This window comes from Corvus hawaiiensis, chromosome 2 (genome assembly GCF_020740725.1).
Source record: "Corvus hawaiiensis isolate bCorHaw1 chromosome 2, bCorHaw1.pri.cur, whole genome shotgun sequence".
Taxonomy (NCBI): Eukaryota; Metazoa; Chordata; class Aves; order Passeriformes; family Corvidae; genus Corvus; species Corvus hawaiiensis.
Window position 1 is genome coordinate 88,557,481 of NC_063214.1, and position 16,056 is coordinate 88,573,536.

Here is a 16,056-nt window from a genome sequence, read left to right on the forward strand (position 1 = left end):
CAGGGTAACTCAATGTGATGGGAGGCTGTAGCCACTGGAAAAACAGTGAAGACATTTTTTAAGATTACGCTCCTGGGAGTGTAAAAGGACAGTATCTTTGCTTATTCTTTAGAGAAACTCCAGGCTGTCTCTAACAACAGCATAAAAATTAAATTAAATCCAGACATTAGACCTGAATATTCCTAGTCCATCTGTAAGTCCTCTGTTCTCTGGAGACTTCCTTCTGCATGCCTATAGCACTCCTATTGCTTTAACTTCCCAACTGTTCCCGAACAGTGGTGCAGTCATTATTCCATACAGAAGGAAATCTGTCCTGTAAAGAATCACAATAGGTAATCAGGTTGCTTATGCTGTGCTCACACATTAAAGCACTGACAGTGCAATACAGCTCCTAGTAGACAAATGCCTAATTTGCACCACTGTCTCCAGCAAGGCTCCCTGGGCTGAATGAGCACAGGAAGTTAAATTTATCTCACCTGCATTCCACCAAGGTCCCCTGTACTTCTTGCCAACAGAGAAAGCAAGGTGCCTCTGAGGTTCCTGATCACTTAAATAGCCAGAAAAACACCTCAGACAAGGGGGTTGCCTAGCAGAAACATTAAGAAGAATTTAGATTTGGAATTTAGGACTGCTGAGAGTAATCTGTATCCTTTTGCGTCTTTCAGGGAATCTTTTTCAGGCTGATACTGATAGGGAAACCAGACTATTACAAGTTACCTACTTACTTTTGTGAAGCCAAGAGACATCACATTTCAGGACTATTAGCTTGGTGGTTTTCACTAAATATGAAGACCAAACACCTCAGAAAAATACCACCATAAAGACAGCTTTCCTCTTTACTTTATTAAACTTTGTCTTCTGGTTTAACCTCAAGTAATTAACTTCCCACATTGTCTGTTCTAATTGCTTCCTCTTCTGCTCTCCACCATTAGCTGCCTATTCCAAACCCTCTCTGCATGAGCAGAGGCCTAATACAGCACACTAAACACTTGACCTGATACAGTCTCAGGACTACCCCTTTACTTCCCATGTGCTGGATACCTGTTTCGTTTCCCCACTGCCTCTTTTCTCATGCATGTTATGCCATGGCATTGTCCACATGGCAATCTCAGTTTCCAGCTGCGAACTAATCTTAGCAGGAGCTTTTCAATAAAGTTTTATTCACTGTTTTGCAGTCTGAAATAATTACTACTGTCTCCCAATTTCTAGGTGTTAATGACAATTTTGTGAGAGGGGAAGGAGTAAATCATAAAGAGGCTGTGTTTTCTCTTTCCTCAACATCTGTCTCAAGTGCTCTGCCTAAAGTGTTCTATTGAATTTAGGAAGGGTTATTTATTTATTTTAAATTGATTTTTTTCCTCTTGTTTTGCTCTCATGAGTAAAATAGAAAAGGAAACAGCTGCTTGAGATAAAATCATCCTGCACAACAGCCACCTGGTAACGAGACTATCCAAATTGTTAACAGTAAGGATAAAAGTCAACAAAGACTTTTAGAAAATATGTCTTTGTTTTGGTCTTGGGCATATGCTACCCTTTAATTAATGAAGGTAAGGCTTTTTTCCCTCACTGCAAAGGTAAATTTTTCCAATGGTGCTTAATGCAGCCATCAACGAAGCAGCAGGTTTAAGAGACAGTACTGAAGAGCAATGAGTCATTTAGTTCGGTACAGCAAAGCTATACTTACCTTACTAAAGCTTTGTCTAAAGGATTTAAAGTTGCAGCATTTTCATATCATGTGGATCAGGCTTGGAGCAAAGTTCAAACTACTGCTCTTATGATACTCAAGAAAGCATAGATTTATGCAGGCATGAAGGGATTCCCATCAGGATTATTTCCTTTATCATGTCCTTTGAAACATCATCCTGATTTTTTAACATTGGGGTTTCTTCTCTCCTCCACTTATAAGAAATCTGTACCTCTACAAACGAAGAACAAGTGGGACACAACCACAAAGATTGTGGGAGGGTCTTAACTCCACTGTTAGAACATGTTCAGAAAGAACAGAAAAAAAAGAAAAAAAATCATTGATAAACCTTGGAAAGAAAAGCAGCACCTCTCCAGTTGCTCTCTAATCAGTCCCAGGTACAGATTTATTATGGTGTAAGAAGGAAAGCAGAATTGCTTTTTACTACTGCCTGCCTAATGCATAATTGTTGCTGTTTAGGAAAGAATGTTCTCCTTTTTATCAGCTTGTTGGAGAGGTAAATTACCCTTTCCATAGTTTTGTGGAAAAACACATTCTCTCTGGAAAGTAAACCTGATACTATACATACTTTGATTTTTACACCCTTTCTATTAAACAAGTTTAGCTGAGTAATATGTGATCTCCTTTGGCACTACACATGTGTATAATCAAATCAAAGGCCTGACACAGTTCTCCACATAACATGCTGTATTTTAAATACTGTCTTATTCAGGCAGCTGGTGATGAATTTACAAAAGCTCTTACCTGCCATTCTGGAAAGGTTCACCCGAGCAACTCTGAAAAGGCAAAGGGAAAAAGAAGGAAAAAGAAGGTGCATAAATTATTGTAGCCCTGGGGCAGTGTGTGAGTTTTACAGGGCTATTTATTTTGCTTTTCAATAAAAATGTGTAATAGACCCACTGGACCTATTACTTGCCCACTGGACCCATTACCTCTATTGAACAAGGGTAGCATAGCTTAAAGAGAGGGGTGATTGGCAGCCAAGCTTCCTGCAGTCCAGCCAGGGCTGCACCAGGGCTGCAGCCTTCTGCTGCTCCTGGTAGCCTGCTTCCCACCTTCCCCCCAGTGAGAAAATGCAAAGACAGATAGAGAGGCTACAGAAAGCCCTGGTATCAGAGTGGCAGCAGAAAAGTACATTATGGCCATGAAGAAAAACAGGTGTGAGATTTTTGTTGTTTAGCCAAGCATCTTCTCAACCTGAAGCTGTTTAACAGGATGGGTCTGGCCAGGCAGAGCTGCAGCTGGGACAAGATGTCCTCAAGGAGGAAGGGATTAAGGGTAATCTGTCCTTCTTGAGGCCTTGATCTAGCAAGGTGCTGATCACCAGGACCCCAGACTGGCCGAGCACAAAGTACAGGCTTAGGTACTTAGAGGTAGGCATATACAAAATTGCTCTCCAGCTAAATCTTTCCCTGTTTTCCAAATCTGATTACTTTTTTGTCATGGTGTTCAGTACTTTTGAAGGTTAAGCATATTTTACACAAATATTCAGACCTCATGCAATTACTAAATAATTAATCTTCATAAACACAAAATTTAGAAAAACCTGTTTAATACTGCAATTATAAATTAAATGTTTCATATTAAAGTCTCACATTACTGATATCCCCTTTGTTTTGGTGTGAGCTCGTACAGAGACAACACCATACTTTGCTTGTATTCTTATCAAGCCTGGTATATGGCAGGAATATGAAAGTACCCAGCAGTTTCCCAGGGAAAATCCACAGAATTACAGCATTCTTAGAAGAAAAAGAATAAAAGAAAACTTATGACATCACTAGAAAAATTTCTACAAAATTTATCCCAGTCAAAATATCTCTCACACTCCATGAATTCAGAAAGTTCAGGTGTGTTTCTCCTGGGAGAAAGAGGGGAAATAAATTGTAATAACATAAATTCTTAACACAAAATGAATAAATAGAAGGAAAAGTTGTTGGGTTTTTGGTTTTGTTTCATTTTGTTCAGATAGTTTTGTCTGGGTTTTTTTAAACTTATTTATTTTTAAATTATGTTTAGCCTGTCAAGTGTGCATTTTACTTAAACATAATACCAAAATCTACCAGAGCAGCCATGAAAGACAGTATTATGCAATTCAACACCCACACTTACAAATTTTTTTGTGTATGCAGGCTTCAAAAACTCGTTCAAGAAAAATAAGCATTCTTACTTTTGTTCTATAGCTGAGAAAACTGATGATAAATGGTTTACGTGTCCAAGGAGTTGTTGCCCGTCATAGGAATGGAAGTGTTGGAGAACTCTGTTCCTTCAGCACATGGAGATTGCAGTTCCACTGCTACTGCAAACAGCTTCAACAGATTTACTTCAGTTTGCAGTACTGAGGCCTTCCCAAAATCCTTCCAGGACCAGAATCCCTTGTGGGGGAGGTTCCCTTGTGTCTAGAACCCACCAAGAAACTCTTGGTAGTTTTGTATGAAGATGCTGCATATCTTAATCTATAGGGTTGTGTCAAGGCATAATGGTGTGCTCACATCTCAGGCACTCCCCCTGCTACCTGTACCTTCCTCAGTCCTTGCTACATCAAATAAGAACCTTAAAGTGCCAGGTTTGAAGCCTTCCTAATCTCCACTACTTTGGTCCCAGTGTACCAAAGATCAGTTTGGAAGCAGTGAAGGTGCAACCCTGGCCAGTACTTCTGTGAAGGGAGAGTACTCTGATACACATCTATTTGGCCCCTTCCCCAAAAGGAGTTATGCTCAATGCTTTTAAAACATAAAACCAATGGTCTTGAGCTTCCAGAATTGGTGTATGGAGTTGCTAGGCTTTCTTTTGTGGCAGCTGAGGCCACAGGAAACAGATGCTCTTCAATTCCCATCTGAGCATATGTTCATGTAGCACACTTTTTCTACTGTTTTAATTCAGCCTCTAATCCTTCTTTTTAAAACATTTAATAGTATTAATAATAATAATTAATAATAAAAGGGTCATGTTATAGATCCTTCTCCTAGGGGCTTGCCTATAACATAGAATTACTTGTTGGTGTAGAAACAAGCTACAGGAAAGAAGAGTGGTGATTGTTGCTCTTTGAATACTGGCATATATACATGTTGGAACTGATATTTTTATAATTTCTCACCGGAGAAAAGAAATCCAGATTAGAAATTTTTTAGTTTAGAACTTTCTAGATTGTTTTTGGAAAATCTGTGAACTACAACTAGAAATGTGAAATGCACTTAGATATTTGCTCTCTATTCATTTTATTTTTATTGCAAAAAGCAATCAAAGGAGGGAGATTTCTATTTAAGTGCTAAGTAGGCTGCCAATGGTGATTTGTACTTTAATCTTTTTAATTTTTGTTTTCATCTCTATAAAAAAAAAGTATAAAATTGGATGTAACATGAGCATGAAGCAGAGGATAAACTGGAATGAAATTCAGCCCCTGGGCTGGAGTCTAAAGCTGTAAAACAATCCTTCCTGGCCACTGTCTTGGCCCATAAATTGGGAATGAAGCCACTGAACTTTCTATTCCTTTTTAAGGGCAGTGAGAATCACTCACATGTAGCTGCCAAACCAAAGCATTTTTTTAAAAAAGCTGGCTCAGCCTGAACTAAATTAAACAGGTTTTCTTTCTTCTTGAAGAAACAAGGAAAAAAAAGGAAAAAAGTGTTTGGGTCAATTGGGAAGAGAACACTTCATTTAGAGGCACTGCATATAAAAGCAAATGAAGCAACGAGACAGGTCCCAGAAGGAGAGAGATGGTTCACTCCTTTTATCCAAGAGCCCAGTAGTTAAAGCATCATATAAGACACAGGAGACCTGCACTCCACACCACTTGTGAGAACTTAATGTATAGCCTAACTCCCAGTCTATACCTACTCCTGCCATCTGTTAATCTCATTTTCTGAAATGAAGGATATTTCATGGAAGTGCACATAGGGGACATGGGGAAGAAGGGACTCAGTGAATCAGACCATCACACAACTACACAGACTGAAAAGGACCTCAAGAGCTCTCTGGGCCCACCTTCTACTTAGAGGAGGTCAATTCAAATCAGGTTGTGCAGGACTATGTCCAGTCTAATCTTGAACAACTCCAAGGACAGAAATCCCATAGACTCACTGGATAACCTCTTCCTGTGTTTGACCAACCTCATGTTTGATCATAAAACAATGTCTTACATCAAGAATTTTTGGAATTTCTTGTGTTTCAAGCCATGTCCATTGCCTCTTGTCCTATCCTTGCACACATCTGGAAAGAGTTTGGCTTGGTCTTCTCTCTTGCTGGGCAGCTGTAGACAGAAAATAGATCCCTTTAAAAACTTCTCTTCTCTGGGATAAGCAGACCCAACTGCCCCAGCCTCTCCCCATACAGCATGGAGCTTGCTGTGAGGACTGGGAAACCCCAAACTGGGCACAATATTTCATAAGGGCCAGATAGATGGGAAGGGTGACTTCCTCCACCTTTGACTAGGTAAGAAAAGAGCCAACACGGCCCAGGATGCCCCCGGCCTCCATTTCTACAAGGGCACATTTCTGGCCCATGCTCAATTTATCCCCCAGGACCTCCCAGATCCTTTTCTCTAAAGGTGACATCCTGGGTGGTAATTACCAAAAGTCCAGGTGTCAAAAAATGCTAGACAAACAGCTACTATATGCACAGTAAATCTATGGATATGTGGTAGTTCAATCCCATGGTCTCACACAATGAGGCTGAACATGACCCAACAACGTGCACTTGCAGCCCAGAAAGCCAATTTTGTCCTGGGTTGCGTCCAAAGCAGCGTGGCCAACAGGGCAAGGGAGAGGATTCTGCCCCTCTACTCTGCTCTGGTGAGACCCCAGCTAGAGTACTGCATCCAGTTCTGGTGTCCCCAGCACAAGAAGGACATGGACCTGTTGGAGCAAGTCCAGAGGAGGGTCATCAAGATGATTAGTGGGATGGTGCCGACTTTCAGGTGGGGGAAGCAATGCAGAACAATCAATATGATGGATAAGCAAGCTTTGTTTATTGGCAATACAGAGGCACTTATATAGTATCAGTATATAAGCTTGTCAGTTCTTGATTGGTTTAAGCTTACAAAAGCACATTCTTCTACATAATTGGGTTAGATAAAAGACTACATTTGGCAAGCTTTATGTTTTGTTTTGAGAGATCAAAAATCTTCCTCCCTTCTCATGGTCAGTATATCTTATCAGCACAGGACTGTACCTCCTTAAAACTCCCTTTTTGTTTCTCAGGCCTGTTTCTCACACAGGGATTTTCTCATGGAGGCTTTTTCTCATGCAGGCCTTTGCTTGCAGGCCTTTGCCTGCACAGCTCTTCTATTGATTTGGTTTTATCAATAATCCATGTCCCTGATCCTCTAATCATTTTGCAACAGGATGGAGCACCTTTTCTATGAGGAAAGGCAGAAATAGTTAGGATTCTTCAGCCTGGAAAAGAGAAGGCTTTGGGGTGACCTAATTGTGGTCTTCCAGTACCTGAAGGGAGCCTAAAAGAAAGACAGAGAGGGACATTTTACAAGAGCATGTAGTGACAGAACCAGGGCAAATGGATTCAAACAGAAAGAGAGTAGGTTTAGATTAGATATTAGAAAAAATTCTTTACAATGAGGGTGGTAAAGTACTCAAAGAGGTAGCCCATAGAAGGTGTGGATGCCCCACCCCTGGAAGTGTTCGAGGCCAGGCTGGATGGAGTTCTGAGCAACTGGGTGTAGTGAAAGGTGTCCCTGGCTGTGGCAGGGGGATTTGAACTAAGTGATCTTTAAGGAGCGTTCCAACCTGAACTATTCTGATTCTATGATTTTTTTTTTTTTTTTTTTTTTTATGGTGAAAAGCTTGGAATTGTTAAGTGGCCATCACCTTATTGTCCTCTAGTATGTGTTACTGATTAATATAATAATAGAATTACATCAGTAAACAACTGTCTTGCAAAGAGCAGAAAAGGTTTTTGGCTTGCTGAGCAGGCAGTGGTAGGATGGGAGTGGTGGAATATTTGGGATTAGTTAAGATTAACCAAACATTAGTACCTGTAAAACTAAAGAGAAGAATGTTATAATCTTTAAGAACATATCATGAACTGGTGTTACAAGGGAGAAGCAAGCCAAGGGAATTGTGTGGCACCTGACAGCATGCATTCACTGAGCTTCCCCCAAGGAGTGAATGACACTATTACAAATTGCTTCAACATTTCAGCTCAGTTACAAATGCAGCCATGCAAAGATGGCTGGAAAGCTCTCTTTCACTCTCACTTGCCCATACATGCACATAAACGTGCATTCCCCCACAGACACACACAGACATCTGATGTGTACTGTAAATTTCCATAATGTGCTTAAGGATATGAGGAATTATTTAAAAAGGCTAATTACTATCACTGCCTCTTTTATACTGTCCTACAGATTGCAGAGATTCCTTGAAAGCTCATTTACCCTTTCATACCTTGTCTTCTGATAAAACACAGAATTGTGGCTTTCAGACTTGTGCTATGGGTTTGTCCTCATTTATAAACACTGAAAAATCGTTATGTGCTTTTGTTGGGGAGAAGGAAAAAAAAATACTGCAGCGGCAGTATCCCTCTGTTATATGATGTATTTTTATACAGGTCATATGAATGTAACAGATATTTTGGGTGATCATAGCCTAGAAATCTTCCCTTTAAGCAGAATATAGATCATATAAAGAAACACAGCACATCATATAGGCATTGAAGAAATTATTTTGTTTTCAAACTGAAATTCATTAAAATCCTTTTACATTCAGCATACAAGTCAAAGCATTAGAACAATGGAATTCTGAAAGACAACACCTTCAATTTCCTCAAATGTGAGAATTTTCACTTCAGTTGGATTTATGAATAATGTGCATATAAGCAATTTGTGTGTGTGTGTGTATGGGTAAATATACACTAAATATATGTAAATATATATTTATGCATATATATTATAATCTCACATTAAAATTATATTATTCTACTTTACACAAGTATTGAAATACCTCAAGAAACAGGATCCAAAGCATATGGTTTGGGTATTCATAACATTCAGAGAGCACTAAAAATATATCTGCCATTTGTGGACTCTCATCAGCATCATTAACATCAACAAACCTACACCTCAGACAGATTATCACTGCAGAGGTATAGTTTGGGAGGAAGGTGTGTGTGCAAATACCGTTTCGTAAACTAGTTTGTGTGGACACAGACTTCCCCCTTAAGCCTGTGAACAGCAGATGATTTACATTGAGTTCAAAGGAATACTCTGCTGGGGCTGGGTTTCACATGGAGGACCTGATGAGGTCACGAGGCCTTGCCTTTTGGCTGTGATTAGGGGCTCACCTCTGAGCCAGGGGTTTGCCTGTTGAAGCCTCCATATTGATTGTGCCATCAGCTGTAACTGGCTTTATGCAGAAGGCTGACAAATACAGTATCTGATGCTGTACCTCTGCTGGTCTCCAAGGGTTGTCTCTGTTCACCTCATTTACCCAGAGAGCAGATTTGTTGGCAGACCACAGCCTGCGAGCGGCCAGTCAGTTTTGTCTCTGGGCATGTTAAGTGGCATAGAACATTTTAATTGCCCCTTAGGACGTGCCTGACCATACAGGGTCCAAAATGCTCCTGGTGGCAGGAAATGGTAGCACTGCAGATAGCACTTGTAGGCTTCTTTGCCAAGGTCATCTCAACTTTTTGTGAAGTCCCCCAAAATGCTATATAGGCTTAATCGTAACATAACCAGTCATGACTCCTATCTGAGAGAGACAGTGGGTTCAGGGTTTCACAAGAAGAGTTTTCCATTCAAAACTAGCATGTTTTCTTTCCTCTCTCTTAAACAAACTTCTATTAGAATTTTCATTTTTGCCTCCAGATTGCTTAGGTCATAGAATCATAGAATTATGAAGTCATAGAATCATAGAATAGCATGGGTTGGAAGGGACCTTAAAGACCATCTAGTTCCAACTCCCCTGCCATGGGCAGGGACACCTTCCACTAGACCAGGTTCCTCTGAGCACCATCAAATGTGGCCGGGTGGGGTCTCACCAGAGCAGAGCAGAGGGGCAGAATCCCTTCCCTTGCCCTCTTGACCATGCTGCATTTAATGCAGCCCAAGACACAATTGGCTTTTTGGGATGCAAACGTACATTGCTGGATCATAGCCAGTTTCTCATCCACCAGCAACCCCAAGACCTTCTCAGCAGGGCTGCTCTCAATCTGTCCATTCCCCAGCCTGTGTTGATACTGGAGGTTGCCCTGACACTGGTGCCATGCCTTGTACTTGGCCTTGTTAATCCTCATGAGATCCCAATGGGCCCACTTCTTGAGCTTGTTCAGGCCCCTCTGGATGGCATCCCATCCTTCAGGTGTGGTAACAGCACCACTCAGCTCGGTGTCATCTACAAATTTGCTGAGGCTGCCCTTGATACCCTTTTCTATGAAATTGATGAAGATATCAAATAACACTGGTCCCAGTATGGGCTCCCGAGGGGCACCGCACGTCATTGGTGTCCATTGAGACTCAGAGATGTTGACCATTGCCCATTGGATGTGACCATCCAACCACTTTCCTACCCATCAAATAGTCCACTCATCAAATCCATCTCTCTCAAACCTAGAAAGAAGGATGTTGTGGGGGATTGTGTCAAAGGCCTTACAGAAGACCAGATAAATGACATCCTTAGCCCTTTCCTTGTCCACTGATGTAGTCACTTCACCATAGAAGGCCACTAGGTTGGTCAGATAGGACATGCCCTTGATGAAGCCATGCTGGCTGTCTCACATCACCTCCCTGTTCTCCATGTGTCTTAGCATAGCTTCTGGAAGGATCTGTTCCATGATCATCCCAGGCACAGAGGTGAGGTAGACAGGTCATTAGTTCCCAAGGTCCTCCTTTCCACCCTTTTTAAATGGGTACAATGTTTCCCTTTTATCAGTCACCTGGGATTTCACCTGACTTCCATGACTTTTCAAATATCATGGAGAGTGGTTTGGCTTGTAGATCATACATATAGTACACAGGTTCTTGTCACTCTCCTTTAAGTGTTGCTAAAGGTTTAATGCCTTACAATTCACCAATCTTGATGTTCATAAACCAGTAGGAAATTATTCATGCCTAGGCTAACTCTTTACAGGTGTGCTGTGACTGATTGTAATATGTTGTGAAATACAGAATATTAGACTGTTGGAAGACCATCAATGGCATTCTTTGATTAAAGGAGAACTAATATTTGGTCTGTAAAATTTAATGGCTTCACAGCCCTTATTTCTTTTCACTGTTCAGACATTCGCACTCACTCATACCATGCACACATGCATTTAACTGACAACACTATCAGCAGAACTGGGCTATGACTCTCTGAGCATATGAGTTTGTATCTCCATGTATTTCTACAAGAATATAACTGCACACATGTTTATATACAATACAAGTTCTGGACCACGTCTCACTTTTGCTCAGCACCATGTCCGTTTCTCTTATCTAGAAATGGTAACCTGCTATATCTGGATTTCAGTTACTTCCAGGAAGGGCTAATTAAGAATCTGAATTTTAACTTTGGACATGCAGATCAGATTTTGCCAACAAAATGAGAAATACAGAATCTGACCCTGTCTTTTATGTAATAGGCTACCAATAAAATCCTTTTAATTCTACAAATGCGACAAAACTAAAGTTGAATTAATTTCACTTACTTTTAGAGATGTGAAAATTGAGCATCCAGTGTAAGCTGTTCACTGAGGCTAGATATAATGTCACTGCAAGGAGCAATAAACCTGTAGAGGGCAATTGATCCTCAAAATGAACATCTAAAATAATGAACTGCCTCCAAAAGCATGTGTGTCTCTAACTGTAGTGACTGTAAATGGAGTCCACATGACCATTTGAAATAGGACACCCCACTGCTGGATGGCTGAAATTAGGCTGAGACATATCCTACCTGTAAAAAAGAATTTCTTGCCAAGACAAATTCATTAATATCACAAGTCTCTTAAAAGATCCTTAAGCCTCTCTGGTTCTGCTGAGATACATCTTAAGGAACTCCAACTTCGGGTTGTACTAAGTAGGAAAGGTGGCTGGAAACACCTCAAAAATTAACCTGTTAATGTGTTTCTCAATGTCTTTGAGATGTATCTCTAACAGATATAAAGTAATCTAAAGAAATAAGATGTTTTCCCAACAACTTCAGAAACCCACAGTTAGAAGGCAGCATTGCCATTTAGCAACTGCTCCTTAATAGAAGTTTTAGTATTCCTGTATTGCCAAAGGGTGAAAAGAAATGCCATCTGGAAAGCAACATGACAAATGAAGGCAAGGAGGTTGCAGTACACACTGCAAATACAGAGAGGTGACCTGCAGGCTTCAAGAATCCTGTCTCCAGAGTTAAAGTAAGAGACTTCAAAACACAAGGCTGTAAATGACTCATGACATTCAGTATGGTCCTTTGATGCTGCTTGCAACCCTATGCTCTGGACAACCAGTCTGGCCTAATTTCAAAGTCTCTGCCAATGCGAAATAACAAATGTTAAAAATCTGTACAAAAGCATCCAAGTCACAGGTGCTACAAAGGGCAAAAGAAAAAAAAAAAAAGGCAACAAACCAACAACCAAAAAATCATAAGGAAAATAAAGAGCATTGCCAATAGCCTAGATGTTAAATCCTGGAGACCTAAAGAAAGTAAAGAGCTAAAAGTTATTTAGAAAGGGCAAAATAAAGGGTTATTATCCAGAAGTTGTATAAGCAATGGTGTACATATAAATATATATATATATATGTGTGTGTATGTATTAAAAGTTACAGAGCAAGGTATGTAGGTAGATAGATAAAGAAACAGATAGATAGATAGATAAACAGATAGATAGATAGATAGATAGATAGATAGATAGATAGATAGATGAATGTAGGAAGAACTTCCAAAAGATGCCTACTGACCTGAACCTGAGCAGAAAAGTATGATTAACTGAAGGATATGAAATACCTTGAAATGCTTTTGTCCTAAATAACAAATACTTTGTTTTATTACTTAGTTTAAGAGAGCGGGCACAAGACTAGCACAGTCACATTATGAGAATGAGCATTTGGCAAACCATGGGCTAGTCCAAAAGAACAAGGGCCAGCAGGTCTGTGAGATAAGAATTGCATGCCTAATCATAGAGGGTGAGTCAAGTCCAAGTAGATTTGTAGCTTGGAGTTTCTAAGCAAAATAAAATATCATATTGATTAGAAAGACACAGTATAGGGGCAAGAATATTCCAGAGTCAACCCCCTTGGCTTGAACACAGCAACAACTTCTGCAGACTTAGCTTTGTGCACTGTGAGAAGTTCCAGTGACTCCAAAGGGAGTCAGTATGACAGGTAAAGCACGCGGACAAGCCTTTACAGGATGTAAAAACTTCATTAAAACTGCCTTAACTATCAAATAGCATATGTAGTCCTGACTGATTTTGGCAAAATATGTATATGTTCATACTGCAGGAAATGACACCATTTATAGTAAGATGTTTTTATGTAAGTGCTTGCCCTAAAGAAGGTAGATTTATAAATTTTTGCCAACCCCATATCTTCTTGGAACTGCTCTAGCTGTGCACAGTTATCATACCACCATACTTCAGGGTCAGACACCTGAGCAACAATGTGTCTGGTATTTTTTTGGATCAGTAATTTACCCCGAGAATTTGGGCTCTAAAAAATGTATTGAGAAAACTGGAATGCTAATTACAACTTTGGAAAAATATCTCTTAGGTCTCTTGAAGGAATATATTGTCATTCATGAGCTCATTTTTTTGCTCACATTTTGGAAAAGGAAGACAAAATAATTGGCATGAAAAGTTCTGAGGCATTAGATAAAGGTCAGATGCCAAATTATATCAAATTATACATAGAGGTATTTCCTGTGATTTAATGTATCAGTAAGATATGCATATTTTACTATTTCTACCACATTCTGTACCAACATGAAAAAAAAAAAGAAACTGAACAAAGAAAATGCAAGAAACTTATTACCATGAGTATCTCTTTTTACCATGTTCATTCCAATTCAATCTTCTTTAGCAAACTATAGAGACAATTGCCTAATTACAGGTAATTAAAGGTTTTTCTCTATCAGAAGAGGTGACATGCGATATCTGATTTTTAATTATGAATAAATCTTGGTCTATTCATACCTGTAGTCTCCTAAAATTAACTTCTAAAATATTTATGAAGGGCTTAAGAAAACAGCCCTAAATTTAATTTTATGTTTCTTAGCATAAAGCGTTGTTAATAGAATAATGGATATTATACGGGGAACTATAAGCTATTTTAATTATCCAGTTACTTGGGTATAAAACAATCCATGACTACTAAGAAAAATAAAAATGTCCTAGAGAGCAGAATCTCAGCTGGTATAACTCAGTATTTAAGTTTATAAGCTTATTTACTTGCAAACTTCACCATAAGTGGTTTTCTTGTCTGAATAATATTCTTACAGTAACTGTTATAGCAAACTGGAACACGACTCATCTTTGGGTTAGATTTTTCGTTATTATCCAGGAATTAGCAAAAATATCTAATAAATCATAAGTGTGCCAAACAATCTATTATTCTTATGTCCATAGATACAATCCTGTCCACAGGTACATGGTGCCAGAATGCCTATAAATATGAGCACATATGCTAGCAAATAACACACATAGGTTCAAAAATTGGTAATCAAATGTCAATATATTGCAGCGGGTCAAATTACCAGCAAATGTTTTACTAATTAACAGTAGAATACTATGCAATAAAAAACAAAGGACTTATTTCCCGATCTACAGCATGCCCATACTTTACACATATTTTTCAAATAGGAAAATATAAGAATGGGTGTGATGGCAGCACACATTCATTATTTGTGCAGACACACCATTTTCAGCAAGCTAAGTAAAAACATCCAGCAGCAGCAATGTGTGGGAAACTATTTTACATACAAGAACTCATTTTCATATGGGTTCATTTTTACGGTAGTTTTTTTGGAGACTGGGAGGAAAAAACGTCTGGATAAAGTTGATTTCAGCCAAGGTTACTGTGGGGGAAAATACATGCACAGACACCCAAGTACTACTGCTTGAAAAAACATGCCATAAATATCATCAGGTGGGGAAAAAAATGATCACACAGGTTACAATTGCAGGATTTTATTTTGTTCATAAAAACACTTTTCTGAAACTGCAGAATTTTTAGTCTGACAGTGTGTACTTGCACATATAAAGCAAATGAAAGTCTGAAAGATGAATTCTCCCATTCACAAACAATCTAAAGGGGAAGTATGGAAAAAAGATTATACTGTTTAATGTATTTGTATATAGCATTATAAGGGCTATGTAAGACTGTATTCTGGTTTTATAGAAATATAGCATACCAGAAAATGCTATTATATTCTCACATGAATCCACCATCATAATAAAAAATTACTTCTTTGATTTCAGGGAAATACACCTTCTACTGATTATGGAACATAAATCCACTTTACACTTTTGAAATGCTTCCAAAAGAGCTGAATCACAGCAATTTTTAGTGGAAATACCAATAAACAACATGGTTTTACATGCATATGTAAAAATTAAATACTCATTTAAGGCTAAAATGTGACTAAACCATTTTAAATGGCTTCCCCATTTCACAAACCGCAAGCACCTACACAAAATTAGTCAGCATCTGATGACTTTAAAAAACACCCAAACAATAACCATAAAACTTGAACCTCATCCTGCCATACGCTTACTCTTGCTATAGTTTTACGTGTATTTAGTATCAGTAATTTTATTGATACTACTCTATCGTTTCTCCCCTGTGCTCTGATCTGCTTTATGACACTGTGTCTACTGTTGGATCTCATTCTAAACCCAGTTCACTATAATAGTATCAAACAATGAATAATGCAACTCTACGCTTGTATAAACAGTGCATTGATATTCTCCATGCACATCTCCCACCTCTTGCACCATGGTTTAGGTGCAAATGACTGAAAGATCAGTTTGCAATCTTGGCTTTACACCATGTGGTTATTTCCATTGAACCTCTGGAAATTATTTGCAGCAGGTAATATAAAGCATTTGACTGGCAAATGTCTACAAGACTGGGATCTGAGTTGATTAACTAATGAAGGAGGCATGAAGAAGTGGTGGGAGAGGGCAGAAGGAAGATGGGGAATTATCATCTTTCCACCTTCACAAAGAACACATGCTGAAGCTCAGGTATGGAAGATGAATGAACAGTTAGTTTCTCTGTGGTGTTGCAATACTCAGTTACACAAAGCTGCTGGCTCTAGCAGGGTCTGCACAAGCATGAGGGATCTGCACATTTTAACAAACATCAGTGCAGAGTCAGGACCAAATGCCAAAGCATGCAAACCCCTTTGCTAAGCCATGCAAACCCCTTTCACAAA